This window comes from Triticum dicoccoides, chromosome 2B (genome assembly GCF_002162155.2).
Source record: "Triticum dicoccoides isolate Atlit2015 ecotype Zavitan chromosome 2B, WEW_v2.0, whole genome shotgun sequence".
Classification (NCBI taxonomy): Eukaryota; Viridiplantae; Streptophyta; class Magnoliopsida; order Poales; family Poaceae; genus Triticum; species Triticum dicoccoides.
In genome coordinates this window covers 177006853-177032259 of record NC_041383.1, presented here as the reverse complement: position 1 = coordinate 177032259, position 25407 = coordinate 177006853, and positions in this window count along the sequence as shown.

Sequence of the window (25407 nt, the reverse complement as noted above, 5' to 3'; positions counted from 1 at the left end):
TATGTAGTTAGTTCTGATGTAAGTCTTGCTGGGTACATTTGTACTCACGTTTTCCTATTTTATGTTTTTGCAGAGAGACTTCAGTCTCGCTAGTAGTTCCGCTTGGACTTTGACATCTAGCTTGTTACCTCAGCTACGATCTTGTGCCCTCGGCAGGATCTAGTAGATAGTCAGGCTTCTCAGCCTTTTTCATTTATAGTTGTCTGTACTCAGACATGTTAAGCTTCCGCTTGTGTTTTGATTTGTGTGCTCTGAATGTTGGGTCATGAGACCCATGTTTGTAATATCTCGCTCCTCGGAGCCTATTGAATAAAATACTTGAGTTGTAGAGTCATGTTGTGATGCCATGTTGTATTTGCACATATCGAGCATATTGTGTGTATGTTATTGAAATGCTTGGTATGTGTGGGATCTGACTATATAGTTGTTTATCCTTGGTAGACTCTCTTACCGGGAAATGTCTCCTAGTGCTTCCACTGAGCCTTGGTAGCTTGCTACTGCTCCGGAACACTTAGGCTGGCCGGCATGTGTCCTTCTTCGTTCCTGTGTCTGTCCCTTCGAGGAAATGTCACGCGGTGTCTACCGGAGTCCTGTTAGCCTGCTACAGCCCAGTTTACCGGAGTCCTGCTAGCCCAGTTGCTACAGCCCGGATTCACTCGCTGATGACCGACACGTTCATTGCTGGGTCATGTATGCCTATCCCTGTAAGTTAGTGCCCCTTTGGGTTCATGACTAGCCATGTCAGCCCGGGCTCCTTGTCATATGGATGCTAGCGACACTATCATATACATGAGCCAAAAGGCGCAAACGGTCCCGGGCCTGGTAAGGCGACACCCATGGGAATACCGTGCATGAGGCCGCAAAGTGATATGAGGTGTTACATGCTAGATCGGTGTGCCATTGAGTCGGGGTCCTGACAAGAATGTTGGCGGAGTCACCCTCAAGAACTCTCTAGTTCTTCTTCTTCGGGATCCACATCATCTTGATGGGAATCCTTGGAGTTGTAGTTGTACTTGATGAAGTAGAACTTGATGTAGTCTTGGGAACCCACTTGAACGAGGCTTTAGGTGCTTCTTCAAATGGATCAATCTCTTCTTGAAGCTTGTCCTTGCCTTTGTTCTTGTGGTCTTGTGGTGGAAGATCATCTTGAGCTTGTGTTCCCTTAGTAGGATCATACTTCTCTTGTTGAGGAACAAACTTCATCTTGGGGTATTGATCTTCTTCCCACTCAACTCCATTGGCATTGAACTTTCGTTCAAAACCAACACCTTGATTCTTTCGGTGCCTTCCTTTCTTGCGTACAATTTCCTCGAATTGCTTACTCCCGGCAAGGCTCTTGTAAACACCTTTCTCTATAATTCCATTCAATAAGCTATTTTCTTTCTCAAGTGTAACTTGGCTAAGAGAATCATTAGTGGAATCAAGAGAACTAATAGAAGCAACAATATTGGATTTGACATTATTATCGTTACTACTAGAGGAAGTATCTTTCTTGTACTTGTTACTAGACTTGACTTGAGGCATGTAAGTAGATAAGAGTAAACGCTTGGCAATGTAAGAAGAACTTTTCTTGCGAAGATCATCATTGATTGCTTTTAAGAACTCATGCTCTTGCTCAAGATTGAGCTTTTCAAAGCGTAACTTCTCATGAGCCCTTAAAAGTTCTCGATGATCTTCGTAGATAGTTTCATGAGCTAACTTAAGAGAGTTCAGTTCTTTAGTTAGAAGCTCAATCTTCTCCTTATCATTGTCATTCGTTTTATCTTGATTAGCATGATTAATTGACCTTTCATCATAGTATTCATCACTAGAGTTGTCAACAAGTAAATCATCATCCACAAGCAAGTCATCTTCATCACTATTGAAATCAACATACTGAGGATGTGTTACCTTTGGACCTTTGGCCATGAAGCATCTTCCAACACCTTCATTTGGTGAGTCAAATATGTCGTAGGAGTTGGTTGGCGCAAGTGCTAGACCGGCTACACCTTCATCTTGAGTATATTCGGAGTCGGAGTGATAGCTTCTCTCGGAGTGATTGTCGGAGTCGGAGCCAGATACACCAACATGAGCTTGATGTCTTCGTTTTGTGTAGCTCCTTGATGACTTGTCCTTCCTTTTCGAATCATTGCTTCTCCGTGAGGGTCTTCGTTCATAACGGTCATCTCTACTCCTCCTCTCTCTTGGTGGTGATTCTTCTCTTTTGCTCCTTCTTCTTGGAGAATCTTCTCTTCTTTTGTAGGGTACCGTACACTCATTGGAGTAGTGTCCGGGTCTCCCACAATTGTAGCAATTGCACTCTCGACTAGAAGACCTTTTGTCATTGTAAGACCTTGACTTGGAGCTTCTTTCTTTGCTTCTACTCTTGTAGAATTTGTTGAAGTTCTTCACCATTAAGCTCAATTCTTCATTGAAGGTTGGTTTCTCACTTGATGATGTGGGGGCTTCACTTGAGGCTTTGTAAGCTCCACTTGACTTGTTGTGAAGTTCCTCCTTATCCTTGAGTGACATCTCATGAGCAACAATTCTTCCAATGACTTCCGTTGTCTTGAGATCTTTGTAGTTTGGCATCATTTGAATCAATGTGCACACGGTATCATACTTTCCATCCAATGCTCTTAAGATCTTCTTGATGATGAATTTGTCGGTCATCTCTTCACTCCCTAAGCCGGCAATCTCATTTGTGATAAGAGCAAGCCTAGAGTACATTTCAGCGACACCTTCACCATCCTTCATTTTGAACTTGTCAAGCTGACTTTGGAGCACATCCAACTTGGATTCCTTGACGGACTCGGTACCTTCATGCATATCAATCAAAGTATCCCAAATTTCCTTTGCATTCTCAAGACGGCTGATTTTGTTGAATTCTTCGGGGCACAATCCGTTGAAGATGATATCACAAGCTTGAGCGTTGTATTGTAGCATCTTAAATTCTTCCGCATTAGTTTCACGGTTCGGTTCTCTCCCATCAAAAAATTTACCTTGCAAGCCAATAAAAATAATTGCCCAAACGGCGGGGTTATGTCCAAGAATATGCATTTTCATCTTATGCTTCCAACTAGCAAAATTAGTACCATCAAAGTAAGGACCTCTAAGGTGATAATTTCCCTCGCTAGACGCCATACTCTCCTAGGTTGTGAAACCAAGGCTATGACCACCAAAAGCTATGGAAATCAAAGCAAATGGAGACCAAAGCTCTGATACCACTTGTGGGACCTTGAAGTATGTCTAGAGGGGGGGTGATTAGACTACTTGACCAATAAAAACTTAACCTTTTCCCAATTTTAGAGTTTGGCAGATTTTAGCTATTTTAGGACAAGTCAAGCAATCATCACACAATTCAAGCAAGCATGCAAAGAGTATATAGGCAGTGGAAATTAAAGCATGCAACTTGCAAGAAAGTAAAGGGAAGGGTTTGGAGGATTCAAACGCAATTAGAGACACGGATGTTTTTGGCGTGGTTCCGATAGGTGGTGCTATTGTACATCCACATTGATGGAGACTTCAACCCACGAAGGGTAACGGCTGCGCGAGTCCACGGAGGGCTCTACCCACGAAGGGTCCACGAAGAAGCAACCTTGTCTATCCCACCATGGCCGTTGCCCACGAAGGACTTGCCTCACTAGCGGTAGATCTTCACGAAGTAGGCAATCTCCTTGCCCTTACAAACTCCTTGGTTTAACTCCACAATCTTGTCGGAGGCTCCCAAGTGACACCTAGCCAATCTAGGAGACACCACTCTCCAAGAAGTAACAAATGGTGTGTTGATGATGAATTTCTTGCTCTTGTGATTCAAATGATAGTCTCCCCAACACTCAACTCTCTCTCATAGGTTTTGGATCTGGTGGAAAGAATATTTGAGTGGAAAGCAACTTGGGGAAGGCTAGAGATCAAGATTCATATGGTAGGAATGGAGTATCTTGGTCTCAACACATGAGTAGGTGGTTCTCTCTCAGAAATGGTAAGTTGGAAGTGTAGGTTCATTCTGATGGCTCTCTCCACGAATGAAGACGAGGTGGAGGGGTATATATAGCCTCCACACAAAATCTAACCATTACACACAATTTACCAAACTCGGTGGGACCAAATCGTTAAACTCGGTCGAACCGATTTAGTAAACCTAGTGACTGTTAGTGATTTTCGGTGGGACTGACATGCATCTCGGTGAGACCGATTCGGTTAGGGTTAGGGCATAACGTAATCTCGGTAAGACCGATTACACAAACTCGGTGAGACCGATTTGGTAATAAGCTTTCCAGAGAGTTGGTCAGGTAAACTCGGTGGGACCGATTTGCTCTTTTCGGTGAGACCGAAATGTTACAAAAAGGAAACAGAGAGTTTACATTGCAATCTCGGTCGGACCGATCGCTCACTTTGGTTAGACCGAGACGTTACGAAGGGAAACAGAGAGATTACAACCCCATCTCGGTGAGACCGAGATCCCTATCGGCAAGACCGATTTGCTTAGGGTTTGTGGCAGTGGCTATGACTTTTGGAATCGGTGGCGCTGGATAGGAAGAATTGGTGTGACCGATTTTGGCTTTGGGTTTAGGTCATTTGTGGATGTGGGAAAGTAGTTGAGGGTTTTGGAGCATATCACCAAGAACATGAAGCAAGAGGCTCATCAAGCAACAGCTCATCCCTCCTTGATAGTATTGGCTTTTCCTATAGACTCAATGTGATCTTGGATCACTAAAATGTAAAATGAAGAGTCTTGAGCTTTTGAGCTTGAGCCAATCCTTTCTCCTTAGTATTTTGAGGGATCCACTTTCATCATCCATGCCATGCCATTCATTGGCTTTCCTGAAATAATAGTCTTGGAATAGCATTAGCTCAATGAGCTATATGTTGTTATGAATTACCAAAACCACCTAGGGATACTTGCACTTTCAAAAGCCGGTTCAGGAATCCGGAATGAAGATCCTGAGCAGAAAGGTTAACATAGTCTTACAAGTCGATCTTCCCCTTCCCCTTGCCCATAGCAGCAAATTCGTCCTTGGCAGTGTGCTTTGATAAAGCAACTGGATTGCCCGGGGCGGTATAAGCAGTACCAGTGACAACAACGTCATCATCATCCTTGGCTAGGCTCGGTGGATTGACCTTATCTTTGGCTGGGCTTGGCGGTTTGGCAGCAGGGCTTGGCGGATTGGCAGCAGGGCTTGGCGGATTAGCAGCTGAACCCGGCAGATCAGCAATTGGACTTGGAGGCGTGGCATGTGGACTTGATGTTTCAACATGTGTTTCCGGATCAGCCTCTGGCAGATTGGCATCAGCAGCTGGATCTTGTGGAGCGGACTCATCCATGACATTAGCAGGATCTTCACCAGCATTATCTGGGGTCTTCTCCGGTTCAACATCGTTAGAGGGACCGTTGGTCTCGGCTTTCTTGCTCAATCGAGCTTTGGCACTGCAACATCAAAATAAAGATCTGTATGATAAACCGATGCATGAAGAAGCAGAACGAAAAGCAATATACTTACCTAGCGACGGTCTTCAGGGGAGGCAGCTGTGTGGTTGATGAACCGCCAGATGAGTTAGAAGACTCCTGGTAATTCGGATCAGACGGATTAAGTGGGTATTGGAAGAAACCCTTCAAAGGATAACATTTTTTGGGAGAACAAATAACCTCTGGACGACGCTTCTGGGTTGGAGTATCCGGTAAACCAGAAGAAGTGACTTGCTGGCCACTATGTCGGGTTGTGCAACGCCCTTCAGATTGCTGTGTCTTTAAAGAAAGTTTTGGATCCAAATAAGCAAGAGGGTGAGAGAGTTTCACTTTCCGAACTGCACGGCGAAATCTTTGAACCGGCACAAGATCTGAACCGGAGGAAAGAGAGATTACCTCAACATGGTCCGCACGGCTAACCTCTGCATCATCCTGATGATAGTCATTGTTAATAAGATGTATGAAAAAGGAGCCTAGGGAGTCAAGTTATCCCTCTTGATTCGACTCTTCAGCATCTTCGGGCGGGTCAGCAGCTTCGCCGGTTTTCTTCTTGGATGCTTTCTTGACAGCTTTACTCTTGGCACGAGGAGCTCTTGTCGGTTTATCTGGAGCCTTCTTTTTCGAAAAGGAGCTGTTGGCCTAGAAAGTTAAACAAAGTATTATTAGAACAATGTTAAAGCGGGGGCGGATCAAGAAAATACAAGGTTAAAGTCTTACTGCTAGCGGTTTGTTGGCGGCGTAAAAAGGAGCTAATCCGGTTTGACTGCATATGGCGATGGGCTCATCTAACATCTTCTTCACTGATTCGGTGACTTCGTCATCAGTTACTTCAATCTCAGTAAACCGTTGAGGATCCTTGGCGTCGCCGGTATACTCATGCATTAATCCGGAGCGGCGGCTTAAAGGAAGGATGTGCCATTTAACCCAGCAACGAACGAGATCAACGCCAGTTAAACCGTTGGCCATGAGAGCTGATGTCTACTACACAACCTTCTTCTTGTAGACGTTGTTGGGCCTGCAAGTGCATAGGGTTGTAGGACAGTAGCAAATTTCCCTCAAGTGGATGACCTAAGGTTTATCAATCTGTGGGAGGTGTAGGATGAAGATGGTCTCTCTCAAACAACCCTGCAACCAAATAGCAAAGAGTCTCTTGTATCCCCAACACACCCAATACAATGGTACATTGTATAGGTGCACTAGTTCGGCTAAGAGATGGTGATACAAGTGCAAAATAGATAGTAGATATAGGTTTTTGTAATCTGAAATAATAAAAACAGCAAGGTAACTAATGATAAAAGTGAGCGTAAACGGTATTGCAATGATAGGAAACAAGGCCTAGGGTTCATACTTTCACAAGTGCAAGTTCTCTCAACAATAATAACATAGATAGATCATATAACAGGCCCTCAACATGCAACAAAGAGTCACTCCAAATCCACTAATAGAGAACAAACGTAGAGATTATGGTAGGGTATGAAACCACCTCAAAGTTATTCTATCAGATCGATCTATAAAAGAGTTCATACTAGAATAACACCTTAAGACACAAATCAACCAAAACCCTAATGTCACCTAGATACTCCATTGTCACCTCAAGTATCCATGGGCATGATTATATGATATGCACCACAGAATCTCAGATTCATCCGACCAACATAAAGTACTTCAAAGAGTGCCCCGAAGTTTCTACCGGAGAGTCAAGAACATGTGCCAACCCCTATGCATAGGTTCATGGGTGGAACCCGCAAGTTGGTCACCAAAACATACATCAAGTGGCACGTGAAATCCCATTGTCACCACAGATAAACACGGCAAGACATACATCAAGTGTTCTCAAACTAAAGACTCAATCCGATAAGATAACTTCAAGAGGGAAACTCAATTCATCACAAGAGAGTAGAGGGGGAGAAACATCATAAGATCCATCCACAATAGCAAAGCTCGGGATACATCAAGATCGTGCCATAGAGGGAACACGAGAGAGAACACGAGAGAGAGAGAGAGAGAGATCAAACACATAGATACTGGTACATACCCTCAGCCCCGAGGGTGAACTACTCCCTCCTCGTCATGGAGAGCGCCGGGATGATGAAGATGGCCACCGGTGATGGGTTCCCCCTCCGGCTGGGTGCCAGAATGGGCTCCTGAGAGGTTTTTGGTGGCTAAAGAGGCTTGCGGCAGCGGAACTCCCGATCTATCTTGATTTCTGATGGTTTTAGGGTACGTAGGCATATATAAGCGAAAGAAGTCGGTCGGGAGGTGCTCAAGGGGCCCACGAGACAGGGGGGTGCGCCCTACGGGGGGGGGGGGCGCCGTCCTATCTCGTGGCCTCCTCGAGGCTCTTCTGACGTGAACTCCAAGTCTCCTGGATGATATTCTTCCAAAAAATCACGTTGCCGAAGGTTTCATTCCGTTTGGACTCCGTTTGATATTCCTTTTCTTTGAAATACTGAAACAGGCAATAAAACAGCAATATGGATGGGCCTCCGGTTAGTAGGTTAGTCCCAAAAATGATATAAATGTGTAAAATAAAGCCCATAAACATCCAAAAGGGGTAATATAATAGCATGGGACAATAAAAAATTATAGATACGTTGGAGACGTATCAAGCATCCCCAAGCTTAATTCTTGCTCGTCCTCGAGTAGGTAAATGATAAAAACAGAATTTTTGATGTGGAATGCTACCTGGCATAGTTCTCAATGTAATTTTCTTTATTGTGGCATGAATGTTCAGATCCAAATGATTCAAGATAAAAGTTCATATTGATAAAAGAAATAGTAACACTTCAAGCATACTAATCAAAGTAATCATGACTTCTCAAAACAGCATGGCAAAAGAAAGTTCATCCCTACAAAATCATATAGTTAGGCTATGCTTCATTTTCGTCACACAAAGATGTTCCCAACTTCTATACCCCCGATGGAAAGCCAAGCAATTGTTTCATACTTAAATAATCTTAAACTTTTTCAACCTTCACGCAATACATGAGCGTGAGCCATGGATATAGCACTATAGGTGGAATAGAATATGATTATGGGGATTGTGTGGAGAAGACAAAAAAGGAGAAATTCTCATATTGACGAGGATAATCAACGGGCTATGGAGATGCCCATCAATTGATGTCAACATGAGGAGTAGGGATTGCCATGCAACGGATGCACTAGAGCTATAAATGAATGCTCAACAAAAGAAAACTAGTGGGTGTGCATCCAACTTGCTTGCTCACGAAGACCTAGGGCATTTGAGGAAGCCCATCGTAGGAATATACAAGCCAAGTTCTATAATGAAAAATTCCCACTAGTATGAAAAAGATAACTTATGAGACTCACTATATAAAAAACATGGTGCTACTTTGAAACACAATATATGAGACTCACTACATGAAGAACAAGGTGCTACTTTGAAGCACAAGTGTGGAAAAAGAGATAGTAACATTGCCCTTTTTATTTATTTTCCTTTTTTTCTTTTTCTTTTTTTCTTTTTCTTTTTTTCTTTTTTTTCTTTTTTTGGGCCTTTCTTTTTCTTTTGGCCTTTCTTCTTTTTTTCTTTTTTCTTCTTTTTGGGCAATGCTCTAATAATGATTATCATCACACTTTCATTGATTACAACATATGAATTACAACTCAAAACTAGAACAAGATATGACTCTATATGAATGCCTCCGGCGGTGTACCAGGATGGTGCAATGAATGAAGAGTGACATGTATGAAAAATAATGCATGGTGGCTTTTCCACAAATACGATGTCAACTACATGATCATGCAATGGCAATATGACAAAAGTAAAGTATGTCATGATGATGATGAACGGAACGGTGGAAAGTTGCATGGCAATATATCTCGGAATGGCTATGGAAATGCCATAATAGGTAGGTATGGTTGCTGTTTTGAGGAATGTATAGGGAGGTTTATGTGTGATAGAGCATATCGTATCACGGGGTTTGGATGCACCAGCAAAGTTTGCACCAACTCTCAAGGTGAGAAAGGGCAATGCACGGTGCCGAAGAGGCTAGCAAAGGCGGAAAGGTAAAAGTGTGTATAATCCATGGACTCAACATTAGTCAAAAGAACTCATATACTTATTGCAAAAATTTAGAAGTCATCAAAAACCAAGTACTACGCACATGCTCCTACGGGGATAGATTGCTAGGAAAAGGCCATTGCTCGTCCCCGACCGCCACTCATAAGGATGCACAAGCCAGGTACACTTCATGTTTCAAATTTGTTACACAACTTTAACCATACGTGCATGCTACGGGACTTGCTAACTTCAACACAAGCATTCTTTAAATTCATAATCACCCAACTAGCATGACTTTAGTATCACTACCTCTATATCTCAAAACAATTATCAAGCATCAAATTGATCATAAAATCCAATTCACTTTCTATGATAGTTTTTATAATACCCAACTTGGATGCTCATCATTCTAGGACCAACTTTGTAACCATAGAAAATACCATGCTGTTCTAAAAGACTCTCAAAATAATAAAAGTGAAGCATGAGATACTAGCAATTTCTACAAAATATAACCACCGCCGTGCTCTTAAAGATATAAGTGATGCACTAGAGCAAATGACAAACTACTCCGAAATATATAGGTGAAGATCAATGAGTAGCTAAATAATTATGCAACTATGTGAAGACTATCTAACATAAAGAATTTCAGATCTTGGTATTGTATTCAAACAGCAAGCAAAGCAAAATAAAATGACACTGCAAGGATAGCTCAACTCATGTGAAGAAGCAAAAACTTAGGCTCAACCGATACTAACCGACAGTCGTTGAAGAAGAAAGGTGGGATGCCTACCGGGGCATCCCCAAGCTTAGATGCTTGAGATTTCTTGAAATATTATCTTGGGGTGCCTTGGGAATCCCCTAGATTGAATTTTGGTGTCTCCTTAATTCCTCTCATATCATGGTTTCTCTCTTTATCAAAAGCTTCATCCACAACAAACTCAACAAGAACTCGTGAGATAGGTTAGTATAAACCAATGCAAAACCTTATCATTTTCTACTGTAACAAATCACTAAAATTATTCTTCAACATTGAATACTAAATGCCTCTGCATTTTTAATACTCCTATCCTCAAATAGAATCATTAAACAAGCAAACATATGCAAACAATGCAAACATAACAGCAATCTGCCAAAACAGTACAGTCTGTAAAGAATGCAAGAGTATCAATACTTCCCTGACTCCAAAAATTATGAACTTAAATTCCCACTGTAGTAAATTTATCAGACCTAATTATGCAAAAAAAATTCAACATTATATCATGCTCTGACTTTTCTAGGGAATTTTTGCAACAGCGGTAAAATTGCTGTTTTCAAACAGCAACATGCATACTAGCAAAATAAGCATGGTAAAGGCTATCCTTGACTTTTTTATTGAAACTAAAGATGCAAAACATTATTCTAAATAACAGCAAGCAAATACTAACAAAATAAAATGACGCTCCAAGCAAAACACATATCATGTGGCGAATAAAAATATAGCTCCAAGTAAAGTTACCGATGAACGACGACGAAAGAGGGGATGCCATCCGGGGCATCCCAAGCTTAGGCTCTTGGTTGTCCTTGAATATTACCTTGGGGTGCCTTGGGCATCTCCAATATTAGGCTCTTGCCACTCCTTATTCCATGGTCCATCGAATCTTTACCCAAAACTTGAAAACTTCACAACACAAAACTTAACAGAAAACTCGTAAGCTCCGTTAGTATAAGAAAATAAAACCACCACTTAGGTACTGTAATAAACTCATTTTAAATTCATATTGGTGTAATATCTACTGTACTCCAACTTATCTATGGTTCATACCCTTCGATACTACTCACAGATTCATCAAAATAAGCAAACAACACATAGAAAACAGAACAGTCTGTAGTAATCTGTATCAAACGTATACTTCTGGAACTCCAAAGATTCTACCAAATTATGAAGACATGAGAAATTTGAGTTCCAATCCATAGCAAAAAGAATCAGATCAATAGCACGTTTCTGTGAATTAACAAAACTAATTTACTGGGTGCAAAAGTTTCTGATTTTCAGCAGGATCAACACAACTATCACCGAAAGCCATCCTAAAGGTCTTACTTGGCACTTTATTGAAACAAAAGCTATAAAACATGATTACAACAGTAGCATAATAATGTGAACACACAAAAACAGTAAGGATAAATATTGGGTTGTCTCCCAACAAGCGCTTTTCTTTAATGCCTTTCTAGCTAGGCATGATGATGACAATGATGCTCACATAAAAGATTAGAATTGAAACATAACGGGAGCATCATGAAGCATATGACTAGCACATTTAAGCCTAACCCACTTCCTATGCATAGGGATTTTGTGAGCAAACAACTTATGGGAATAATAATCAACAAGCATAGGAAGGCAAAACAAGCATAACTTCAAAACTTTAAGCACATAGAGAGGAAACTTGACATTATTGCAATTCCTACAAGCATATAATCCTCCCTCATAATAATTTTCAGTAGCATCATGAATGAATTCAACAATATAACCAGCACCTAAAGCATTCTTTTCATGATCTACAAGCATAGAAAATTTACTACTCTCCACATAAGCACAATTCTTCTCATGAATAGTAGTGGGAGCAAACTCAACAAAATAATTATCATGTGAGTCATAATCCAGTTGAAAACTAAAATCATGATGACAAGTTTCATGGTTATAATCATTCTTGATAGCATACAAGTCATCACAATAATCATCATAGATAGCAACTTTGTTCTCATAATCAATTGGAACCTCTTCCGAAATAGTGGAATCATCACTAAATAAAGCTGGCACTCTTCCAAATCCACTTTCATGTTCATCACAATAAGATTCAACATCCTCCAAAATAGTGGGATCACTACTTCCTAAAGTTGACACTCTTCCAAACCCACTTTCATCAATATAATCATCATAAATAGGAGGCATGCTTTCATCATAATAAATTTGCTTATCAAAACTTGGGGGACTAAACATATCATATTCATCAAACATAGCTTCCCCAAGCTTGTGGCTTTGCATATCATTAGCATCATGGATATTCAATCAATTCAAACTAACAACATTGCAATCATGCTCATCATACAAAGATCTAGTATCAAACATTCTAATGCATTCTTCTTCTAGCACTTGAGCACAATTTTCCTTTCCATCATACCCACGAAAGATATTAAAAAGACGAACCGTATGAGACAAACTCAACTCCATTTTTTGGTAGTTTTATTTTATAAACTAAACTAGTGATAAAACAAGAAACAAAAAGATTCAATTGCAAGATCTAAAGATATACCTTCAAGCACTCACCTCCCCGGCAACAGCGCCAGAAAAGAGCTTGATGTCTACTACACAACCTTCTTCTTGTAGACATTGTTGGGCCTGCAAGTGCACAGGTTTGTAGGACAGTAGCAAATTTCCCTCAAGTGGATGACCTAAGGTTTATCAATCCGTGGGAGGCGTAGGATGAAGATGGTCTCTCTCAAACAACCCTGCAACCAAATAGCAAAGAGTCTCTTGTGTCCCCAACACACCCAATACAATGGTAAATTGTATAGGTGCACTAGTTAGGCGAAGAGATGGTGATACAAGTGCAAAATAGATAGTAGATATAGGTTTTTGTAATCTGAAATAATAAAAACAGTAAGGTAACTAATCATAAAAGTGAGCGTAAACGGTATTGCAATGATAGGAAACAAGGCCTAGGGTTCATACTTTCACTAGTGCAAGTTCTCTCAACAATAATAACATAGATAGATCATATAACAAGCCCTCAACATGAAACAAAGAGTCACTCCAAAGCCACTAATAGCGGAGAACAAACGTAGATATTATGGTAGGGTACGAAACCACCTCAAAGTTATTCTTTCGGATCGATCTATAAAAGAGTTCGTACTAGAATAACACCTTAAGACACAAATCAACCAAAACCCTAATGTCACCTAGATACTCCATTGTCACCTCAAGTATCCATGGGCATGATTATACGATATGCATCACACAATCTCAGATTCATCCAACCAACACAAAGTACTTCAAAGAGTGCCCCGAAGTTTCTACCGGAGAGTCAAGAACATGTGCCAACCCCTATGCATAGGTTCATGGGCGGAACCCGCAAGTTGGTCACCAAAACATACATCAAGTGGCAAGTGAAATCCCATTGTCACCACAGATAAACACGGCAAGACATACATCAAGTGTTCTCCAACTAATGACTCAATCCGATAAGATAACTTCAAGAGGGAAACTCAATTCATCACAAGAGAGTAGAGGGGGAGAAACATCATAAGATCCAACTACAATAGCAAAGCTCGGGATACATCAAGATCGTGCCATAGAGGCAACACGAGAGAGAACATAAGAGAGAGAGAGAGAGATCAAACACATAGCTACTGGTACATACCCTCAGCCCCGAGGGTGAACTACTCCCTCCTCGTCATGGAGAGCGCCGGGATGATGAAGATGGCCACCGGTGATGGGTTCCCCCTCCGGCAGGGTGCCAGAATGGCTCCCAAGAGGTTTTTGGTGGCTACAGAGGCTTGCGGCGGTGGAACTCCTGATCTATCTTGATTTCTGATGGTTTTAGGGTACGTAGGCATATATAAGAGAAAGAAGTCGGTCGGGAGGTGCTCGAGGGGCCCACGAGACAGGGGGGCGTGCCCTCCTATCTCGTGGCCTCCTCGAGGCTCTTCTGACGTGAACTCCAAGTCTCCTGAATGATATTCTTCCAAAAAGTCACGTTGCCGAAGGTTTCATTCCGTTTGGACACCGTTTGATATTCCTTTTCTTCGAAATACTGAAACAGGCAATAAAACAACAATATGGGATGGGCCTCCGGTTAGTAGGTTAGTCCCAAAAATGATATAAATGTGTAAAATAAAGCCCATAAACATCCAAAAGGGGTAATATAATAGCATGGAACAATCAAAAATTATAGATACGTTGGAGACGTATCAAGAGCCCGGAGCTTGGCGAGTTGAGGAGCATAAGTTTGCCTCTCTTTGGCAGTTAATCGTTGAGGTAACGGGTGGCCATTGCTAAGCCGGTGAGGGCGGTAACCCGACAAGGGATTCTCGTCAGCAGGGGCTGTGTTCTAACAATAAAACCAAGTTTGGTTCCAGTCTTTGGGATGACTATGGTGTGATGCATGTGTAAAATCAACTTCCTTCCTTTTCTGGATTGATACCCCGCCAAGTTCCGTGTTAGGACCATCGGAAAATTCAGTTCGGCGGTTTAGATGAAAGAAGTCCCGGAACAGCTCAACAGATGGTTCTTCTTGAAGGTAGACTTCATAAAATACTTGAAAGTTGCATATGTTTGATTCGGAATTTGGACCGATATCTTGTGGGTGGAGTTGGAAGCTCGCAAGGACATCCCGGAAATTTTTTGACCCGGGAGGGCTGATGCCCCGGTCTAAGTGCTGCATAAGAACAATAACTTCGCCATCCTGCGGCTCAGGAGGGCACTCAGGGCCTAGAACTTGCCAGTGAAGGACATTTTTTGATGCTAAAACTCCCGTCACTACATATCCATTGATCTGTGTTTCTGTAATCCGGGACGGAACCCAGTTGCAAGCGGCGAATTGCTTGGTCATCTTGAACAATAAACTGTAAAGGTAAAATGAAGGCCGGTTTACGATTGATGGTTCAAGAAGTATTAGTTGGTGTTAAACCGGCAAATTTGATCAAGGCATATGTGTGAGATAAACCGGAAATTGCTATTCAGATCAAAATGGCGGTTTAAAGCGAGGGATAATGATATGTGGCGGATTACCGACTGCTAAAAGTTTAAACCGCCTTAGGTGGAGGAGACAGAGATGAAACTTTGCTAAGTGTTGGCAGAAACAGGTTCCACACAATGATGAAATTTATTTGGATCTACCATGCTTCAGTAAAGAAAAATTAATGTGACTTATAATGGCGTCAAGCAGAACATAGAAGGTCGTGCGCTCTACAAAAGAAAGGGAAGATCTGCTAGTACTAAAAATGGATGCGGAGTAACTACCGCACGAGATCTATGCTACTATTGGATCAAAGCAACCACGGCAGAAGGAAAAATGAAGAACTGAGAAGGAAAAATGAAGAACTGTACAGACGAACTCGTGAACCCTAGCACCGATCTAAAGATGCGGGAAGGAGAAAACTTACCAGTGCAGATCTACTACAGAGGGATGGCGCGAACTCTGGTTCGTTTCAGGTTGATGCAGTGGCCTTTATCGATGCAGTTCTCAAGGGTCGAGGGCGGCGGCGGAGCTTCAGAGCTTGGGCGTCGCGAGGAAGAAGAAGGCACGGAAGGGGAAGAAAGAAAAGGACCCTCAGGCTTTATTTATAAGGAGAAAAGGATAAAGGGCAGGCACAAGAATCAAGGAGCCTGAAGCGGCAGAGAGGGCGCGCCTATCTCCTTGATTTTCAGGATACCATTAATGAGGGGAATCTTTTTAATCTTTTTATACAGAGATGATGTCATGATGGGCCATTGCTGTATCCAGAGGATGACGTCACGGCGGTTTAACAAGGTTTACAGGAGAAGACAACATGGTGGTTTACGAGAATATAAGAAGATGTTCACAAGATTTCTTTAAAGTATTGAAGATTGACATGAACAGGCTCAAATCAATCTGGGGCCTAATGTTGGGGATATAACTACTAAAGTGTAAACCGGCCAGGAGGGCCCGGTTCACCCTCGACTACATTGAAGCCCATGAAGATTCAGAAGACGGTGTTTTACTAATGAAGCTTAGAGGTCCAGAGCCCAAGGGCGGATTAAGGCCCATAGTAGTAAACCGCCATGGTTATGTAACTTGTAATGTAAGTTAGGAAAGGAGAGACCGAGCCGGACACTTGTATGAGTCGGCCTCGGGAATCTGTAGACCGGCCGGGCGTCAACCTTTGTATATAAAGGGACGACCCGGCGGTGGTTCAGGGACAAAAAACAACAACTCGAGACTCAAGCAAGCTTATTCGCTCCCTGGTCATCGAAACCCAATCAATCCCATCACAACTAGACGTAGGCGTTTACCTTCATCGAAGGGGCCGAACTAGTATAAACTCCCGTGTCCCTTGTCCGGTTTAACCCCTTCAAGCTAACCCATTGCGATGGCTCTGCGACTAAGTCCTTCCATGAGGACATCTGACATGTTAATTCCACGACAGTGAGTATCATATACTAGTATCATGCATATGATACTAGTGTATGGTACTACGTCCGTAATGCATAGTATCATAAGTTAGTATCTTTGGTTGCCTTATTAATTGACATGCATGACACAAAGTAGTACAACATTTAATATGATACGGTATCATGATATGATACCACATCCTCTCTTTCCTCATTTAATTGTGTGCCACATCATTCAAAAAGTCTAGTTGGCATGCATGATACCACTTATGATACTCCCATTACGACTAGCCTAACCAACAACCTTTGCACAAGCTCCAAGGTGAAATAGAGAGCAATCACATTTATTTTCTTACCGTCTATTGGATAGCTTACATACAATCTATTGGAGTAGTTGTATGATAGCTTGTTGGTTGATGACATGGACATTTTACCAACAAGACTAACATACAACCTGTTGGAGATGCCCTAAGTTTGCTTCATTTAATTAGCTATAGCCTCAAAATTGTCTTTTCACCTAGGTACACGCGCTTAGCACCGTTTCTTCCTTGGGTCACCAAACTAGTCTCTCCCTTCTTGATTAACTTGCCACATCAGACTTGATGCCTATGTGGCAAGCTTAAGCACCTGTAGGAGCAAGTAAGTACAATAGTGCGCTTTACATGGCATTTTTGCATATGTGGAGGAAAGAGAGGCAAGGAAAAAGTGGAGAAGTGGGCTCTCATGCAAGAGCCAGCCTCTACTACATGGTGGAGCATTGGCAGAGGCACCTGTATGGAGGTGGTCAGGAATTGGGAGACTCACGCCGGTCGTAGCGCCGCAGTTAAAATAATAATGGCAAGTCAAATCATGGGGTCCCACCTGTCCAGCAGTAACTCACTATCAAATCACACAACCCTACATTTGCAGCAGCCTACTCCCTCGTCTTCTCGCGTCTCTGTCAAACCGACTAGGCGGAACTGCCCCGCCTACCATGCAGGAAAAGCCCATGCAGTATACTCCCTCCGTCTAGGTGACCAAGGTGGAGAGGAAAACGAGAGAACTTAATGTTTAGTATTTGCTAAGGATGGTTGTAATGGTGCTAGCCTTAGCAATTTTGATGAGGTGTCATAGAATTAAATGAAGAAAGAGAGAGAGTTGAGTACTATGTGTCATACATGGCAATAAATAAAGTACTACATGATACTAATATATGATACATGGCGCAGGAGTACTAAGTATTATTAATACAGTTTTGCGAGAACTCATGTAGATGAGATATAATTTGGTCTCATTCATCTTTTATAGCCATTGGATGTGATGCTATAAGATGTGTGTCTGCTGACGTGGGTTGTATTTGTTCTTGTGCAACGAACTGACCACTGCATGTCATGTTTGATAGTCTCAAGTCATTAAAAGCATGCAAGCCCAACATCTCTTCTTGGTTGATTCCTCTATTTATATCAAAAAATAAGAAACAACATGAGAGTTAATGCACCATGCCTATGTGTTTACTATTTGGTTTTCGTAAGATGACTTAATACTCACCTAGACGGAGGGAGTATTCAATCTGATAGCGGGCGGCGCAGTTCCCAATACGGCTTTAATGCAGACGAGGGAGGGAGTAGCGGTTCCCGATATGTTGAACGGCCAATGCATCCTCCTTCAGTTAATGCATGAGGGAAGTAATGGGAGGAGGTCCGGGAAAATAGGCTGCACGATGCGAATGCAACACAGTTTGCCCTCATCACACTCATATAATGGTGCCCCTCCATTCCAATGCATCTACCACATTGTACGCACCTAAGTATTTGCCTAAGCACCTACACTAAGCGCAAAAGAGCTCACTCCAGACCCATGGCGGTGATGCGTGTGAGCGGCCAGCGGCTGCGCCAGATGGTCCACGATGCCAGCCTGCAGCATGGCACCGAGGATCATCTCCAGACGGTGTTGGAGACCGGCTGGTGGATTGCCGCCGTCGACGCCAACTACGACTCTCAGTTGGACCAGATGATCGTTGCCACCAGCAACAAGTTCACCGCCCTCAAGAAGCTCGCGGACGACATCGCCGTACTCCTCCAGCCCGCATGCCCGGGCTCCTCATTGCCTGCCACCGTAATCGGCCTCCATGGCCGGAACCTCTTTCAAGCATTGGTGGCCCTGCGACTGCCCGCCGACGCCACGAAGAATGTCCACCTGGAGGTCGCGCTCTCCGTGAGGCGCCTCACCTTGAAAGAATTCGTTGACCTACACATCCACGTGTACGAGCAAATCGTGTACATAGGCATCTACAAGGCCAGTGAGGACGCTACGACGTTGGCCTTCCTCAACCGGCTTGGATGCCTTTGCTGAGAAGCACCTCGACCTCGCCAAAAAAGCCGCCGCTCCTTAGCCGCTGGTCGGTGGCCCGGTGCACTAAGTTGAGGAGGAGGAGGTCGTACATTCGTGGATCCATCTTTCTTCTTGCCTTCTGTAACCACCACTGTGATTGCATCATCGTGGCCTTAATTCTTATTGTGTTGTTGCATTCTCATCCCAGTCAATACCGACATGTGTGATTCCTTTGCTTAATTATATGCATCACTGTAACTAGTACTCCATCTGTCAATTTATAAGTTGTGCTTACCTTTTCCATCAACTTCGTGCAACGCGCGGGCATCTTGCTAGAAACACTAGAATATGTCTATATAATCCGTATGTGATAGTCCATTTGGAATCTCAAAAAAGACAAATATTTAGGTACGGAGGGAGTAACATATTAGGAGTATATCAAAACAATAGTGATTTCTTTCAAGTTTGTGAACAAATACTACTATTCTACTACATTGCATCCGTCGCAACGCACGGGCACATTGCTAGTAAAAGGAAAAGGTCTGCCGCGTTCGCGTCGCACCCCCACACACCCGGGAATCGGGAGTACTCCACGGCCCGTCCGGCACGACACATAGCTTAGGGAAGGCGTGTTGCCTAGCATTTTCACTTTCATGTGGGACCACTGTTGAGCAAACCGACACCCCGCCTGCCGCCGGGTTGGAAAACAGAAACGAGGGGAAGATCTAGTTGTAACACGGAAGCCAAGAAATTTGGTGTCAGACGGGGCTCGTTGATAGAGTAGGAGCATTCCGTACTAGTACTACTCCTACTAGTACCAAGTTTGTACTCCTAATACTATATTACTAGTACTACCACTATACAACTAGTAGGTACGTGCACAGCACAATATCGTAGGAACAAAAAATGGGAAGATCCTGTTTTGGGTGATTTATCTTTTTTTTCAATCAACGCAGTATGAATAATATGATGTGGGGGGCACCCATGAAGCTTATGTGGCTTGGTTACATGGCTACGGAAGGTTAGAGAAAAATAAATAGATAATGTGTTTAGAGTGCACTCCACTAAATAGATATACTTTGGATCCATTGCAACGGACCGGCACATCTATATCTATACCCCCTATATAGTGTGTGAAAAACTTTGAAAGTTGGTCGTTGGATGAAGCCAATCCGACGGTACAAAGATGGCAAATCCGAGCACTACTGGCCATTGGATATCATCCACCAGAATCTGCCACATGTATAATCTAGAAGACTCCATGGTTGAACTTAATTCATGACTAACTTTGCCACAACTAAGCTTAGGCAAAGTTATTAGTTCTTCAAAATCAGAGCCACAAGTTGGCAAGCCTAAGGGAATCTTGCCACATTTTTTGTGTGTATGTCATGTGGGGCCTTAGTGTGGATTGCCTAAGGTGTGTCTTGAACCAAACACTCACCTAAGTTAATCAAACTTGCCTAACCTTACATTCCACCAGATTTTGCCACATGTTAGAATCTAGAAAACTCCACATGTAGAAGCATAATGCACAAAACACCAGAATCTCATGCATGCGGTGCACGTGTACCTTACTAGTACTAGTTGGTAGTAGTAAGAAACAAATTCCAGTTTTGGCATGAGCTCGTACTGCGGGAGCACCACAAGGCCTGCCGCAGGAGTTACATTTCCCTCTCAGGGCCCACGGGACCAAACTTCAGTGGCTTAGTGCCCGGCCTATGATTCAATGACATGCGGACCTTAAATGAGGCTGGCCCACATGTCATTCTCATGGTGGTGGTGTGGTTCGCGGCTCACTCATTCGAGATGAACCGGCCGGTGGTGGCGTGGCCATGGCGAGGGTGCCACAGCTGGGCGTCGGGGCGTTACGAGGCGTAGATGGCCACACCAGCGGGTACTACCTGTAGTACATAAGTACTCCAGCTGAGGATTGATGCCCGAGACAAAATGTGTCACAGCCGCTGGATGAAAATTTGATGGTGCGGGAGTACGGATCAGAGCACAGCAGCGGAGCAGGCAAACCGCGTCCAATCGGGTGTGTATGTGGTAGAAAGTTGATGGTCGCCGCAGTTCAGCTGCTCCGCATGTCATGCACACAAAGGCAGAGGAGCGATGGGGCCGAGAGGTATGAGGGGCACGTCGGGGGGATGAGGATCCCCTGACACGAACAATCCTACCATTATGTCACTAACATGTGGGACCCATAAGCATGGGTCCCACCTGTCAGCGAAGGAAAGACAGGGTAAGGCAGTGATAGCCACGTCAGAGGATCCATGTCCACGTCGGGGGACGTCGTGCCATGGGTTGGAGCGGCGTCGTGGGAATCGCGTGTGGGTGTGGCAGTGGTAGAAACAAGAAACGTGATGGTCGGCGTGGTTCAACTTCCATGGACAAGCTGTCATGTCTGCTGACACATGTATATCAAAACTAGAGTGTTTATATTTCAAGCACGTGAACAAGTATTATTCTACTACTTTGGATCCATTGCAATGCATGGGCCAGTACATTGGTAGCAGTAGTGTCCATCTCTATCTCTAGAGGTCTTCCCTCGTTCATCCTTTTCTCTCACAAGATAAACTACTCATACAAATGAATCTTGATGTTCTGTGGAACGCACGAGGATGTTTCCTTGGAGGTCTCTCCAACGCGGCGTGGCCGTAGTTGCAAGTTGACGCCCCTTGAGATGCCGACGTTGAGGGGCACTCGGATTTCCTCCGATGAACAGGTAAGATGAGTTTGATCACATAGTAAATGCATTCTAAAGACTACTTCCGTGTCCATTTCCTAATTCTCCCCCTGCCCACTGTTTCATAGGTTAGGCTCGGTGCGAGTGGAGATTGGCTTGCATATGTACGGGAGGGTACCAACATCAATTTGCACAACATTTACAACGGTGACACCGTTTCTGTAGAACCTTTGTCCAACATTGGGATCAGCCATGCAACGGGCCACCGCATGAATTGGTACGATGGAACCATGGTGTGATTGAATAAGATAGCACGAACCTTGCACATGGCGGTCAAAGGCGGACCATGCTATCTGTGACCGGTTTGTTGTCGTATGAGTAGGAAGACGCTATGCTCCTTTCTAACCGCATCTTCGCGATGACAAACCGGGGGACTTACTTTGTATGGGACACATCCTACGATATACTCCCTCTCTCCCAGTTATTTGTTTTGAATCTTTTTGTTTTATAAGTTTCAAATTCAAATTTAGAGCTCCCCATCACATGTTGAGATTACAATGTCTATTAAATCGTTGCGTGAATGTATAGTAAAGAAACAAATCTGGAGTTTGGCACGAGTTCGTGCTGCGGGAGCACCACAAGCCCTGGCGCATGAGTTACATTTCCCTCTCAGGGCCGTCGGGACTGAGCTTCAGCGCCTTACTACACCTACCTTTGAGTCAATAACATGTGGACCCGATAGGTGACTGGTCCACATGTAATGCTCCCAAAGGCAGAGGGGTAGTGGGGCCAAGAGGGGTGAGCCGTAGGTCGGGGGACATGTGGTTTCATGGGTTCGAGCGGCGTCGTGGGAATCGCGGGTGGCTGTGGTAGAAACTTGATGTTCGCCGCATTTTAGGTGGCCCACATGTCATGCACACAAAGGCAGAGGGGCGGTGCGGCCGAGAGGGGTGAGGCGCACGTCGGGGGGCGTGGTGCCGTGGGTTGGAGAGGCGTCGTGGGAATCGCGAGATGAAACGTGATGGTCGCCGTAGTTGAACTTCCATGGACAAGCTGTCACATCTACGGACACATGCACTACATACCGATCACAGGAAGGAGTAGCACAGAAAGCTATATATGTGGATAAATAGTTCCTTATAGTCAAGCGGGCCCATGCTACTACTCTGTTCCAAAGACATGCACACCATAAAAATAGTCTATTTATATCAATATACACCGAGAGGGAATAATTTCTTTTTACAAGAGAGGAAATAGTTCATCCATCCATAATGCCCTCCTGTTGGTGCAGCCTTTTCTTCTTCTTCTTCTTATTCTTCTTCTCCTTCTTGTTCTCATTCTCTGTGGGAGACGGCTTTGCAACAAGCTCTTTGGACCTTGTAGCTATCTCGAAACTCACATGGGCATCGAGGGCAGCATATTTTATCCGCTCGTACGTCAAGGATAATTCTCCCATCCAGACGACCTTAATGCCACCGTCTTGTCACCCTTCTGAAGATTTGTACCGAGCACAAAATTTGCTATGTCGAATAGGGATGGTGTCTGTTTATCACAATCTTCTACAAGAATTTTGATTCTGGTTTGTAGGTCAGCGATGCTTTTCAAATCAAGGTTGTACGGCTCCAGCTTCTGTTTGTCCCCTTCGATGGCTGCCCCACAGAAGTATACGTCCTCCCGAGACAAGAAATCGTGAAGCTCACCTGGTATGGAGGGCGAGTGTATGATGTGGTACACCAAAACATCATCTTCGAGGCACAGCTGAAGGACGGTGGCGCGCTGGATCTTCCCAGGGGCACGCTCCGTATACTCTACGTCGAGACCGATGACCCTCGTCTCTACCTTTTTGAGGGAGTTGGATACATTGTTGATCCACTGCCGAATAACCCTTGGGTGGATGGTGACGCTGGCAACTATGCGCATCGAGCCTTCGACGAGGACATGTTGGACGCTAAAAACCTGCATCTCGATCTCTTTCGCCATTTGGAACCGCTGGAACGGAGGGGTATGGTTTGGAGAATTAGTATTAGATGGCTAGTCTGACTGAAGTAGTAGATGATTATTGAAATAGGTTAAAACAATGTGAGCGCAGTGGGGTTTGGATGCAAATGAAGACAAAGGGGAGGTGAAGAAGCCGAGGAGAATCGGTTCCCGATGGAAAAGTAAATGGGAGAAGTGGCGTGCAGGCAGTTGATTAGACGGCTAGGTAGACTAAACGAAAAGGCTATGCGGGTAGACTGATGAGTCGTACCTGTTCGTGTACGTGCCCATCCTTCCTGATAGGTGGGACCTATGCAAACAGATAAAAAATGTGTCGTGGCTTTTTTTTGAGCGCGTGAGTGGGAGACACAACATTCTCTGGTTAAGGAATACTCCCTACGTTTAGGTGAGTATGAGTCACCTTATGAAAATCAGGTTTTCCCAAAACCTTTAGGCGTGGAGCATTAACTTCCTGCTCGATCCCCTCCCAGTCTCATTAGCCAGCGTTCTCTTCCTCCGCTGCCGCGTTCTACCTTTCCATTTTTCCTCTTCTCAAGTGTGAAACGATATGCATGCCATCCTTGATGCACCAGAACGACCACTGCATGCATCGCGGCAAGGCGTTGATTGGGCATGCACGAGAATTTGGTTCTGCTCGCAATATGGATGATACCTGAACGATGAAGTGAATAGGCATGCTAGCACGGGAGACCTATTTCTCCTATACAATACTGGAGTACTCATGTTCCTACTACTACTACTACTAGTAGTAGTAGTAGTAGTAGTAGTAGTAGTAGTAGTAGTAGTAGTAGTAGTACAACTATGGTACACTTGATGGTAAAAATACTATTCATCCGGTCCTCACAGTGAAGTGACAACACCCTGCGCCTGACACTAGTCCAGGCAAGGCGGCGTGTTCGGGTTACCAAAGTCAGCCTCACCCTGTGCACTATGCAGTCTGTCACCACCGCTGTACAGCACATTGGCGCCTCACCTCGTCTCCCTCTCCACTCCCATAGCACCACTCCATCTCCATCTCCTTCTCCGTCTTCATCTCCGTCTCCATCTCACTGTGCCCCCGTGTACCGTCGCCTCACTCGCCTCCCCCAGTACCACTATTCCCTTGCTAGTCGCTCCAGCACCAACATCCTTCTCCCCCGTTGTTTTATTAGCACATGTTGTTTTTGTCAAAGAACAAGTTTATCTTTGCCTTGGTCTGCAATATTGTTTATGCATGGCAATTATTTATGACAAAAGGTGATATTACTCAATGGACTCCTGCACCGGCTTACAACGCCATGGCCGTCTCTCGCGACCACGCTGGCTTACAACAAGGAGGACAACTTGCCCGTCCACACCGGCTTACAACGCCACGGCCGTTTCATCTGTCTGTGCCGCTTCAGATATTGCGGTCGTCTTTACCGTCCGTCTCTCGCAGCCTGGTCTACATCAACACACCGGGCCGCGCCTGTCTGCGTGAGTTGTTTATTGAGTATGAGCAAGCCACTACTTGGGAAGCCTGGTTTCTCTTCCAACAAATTGGAAGCAAATTATCATATATTATCAACCGCTGTCTGCACTGGATGGTTCAATGGGCAGGCGCACAAGTTGCCGCCACTATAGTTTGGTTAACTTCAAACAGCCAGTTGGAAGGAGCCATTGGCCAAGTTGCTGACACGACTCATACGGGATCATTTATAACCCGCTGCAGTCACCTCAACCTTCTGTGGGTTCATATCACGCTATCACCGCCAATGATATACACCTTCTGTTATAGTCAAATATGGAGAATCTCAAGCCAACTCCTCGAGTCGTCTTGAGACTCGGGGGCTACAATGGTATGACTCGGCAAAATTAGC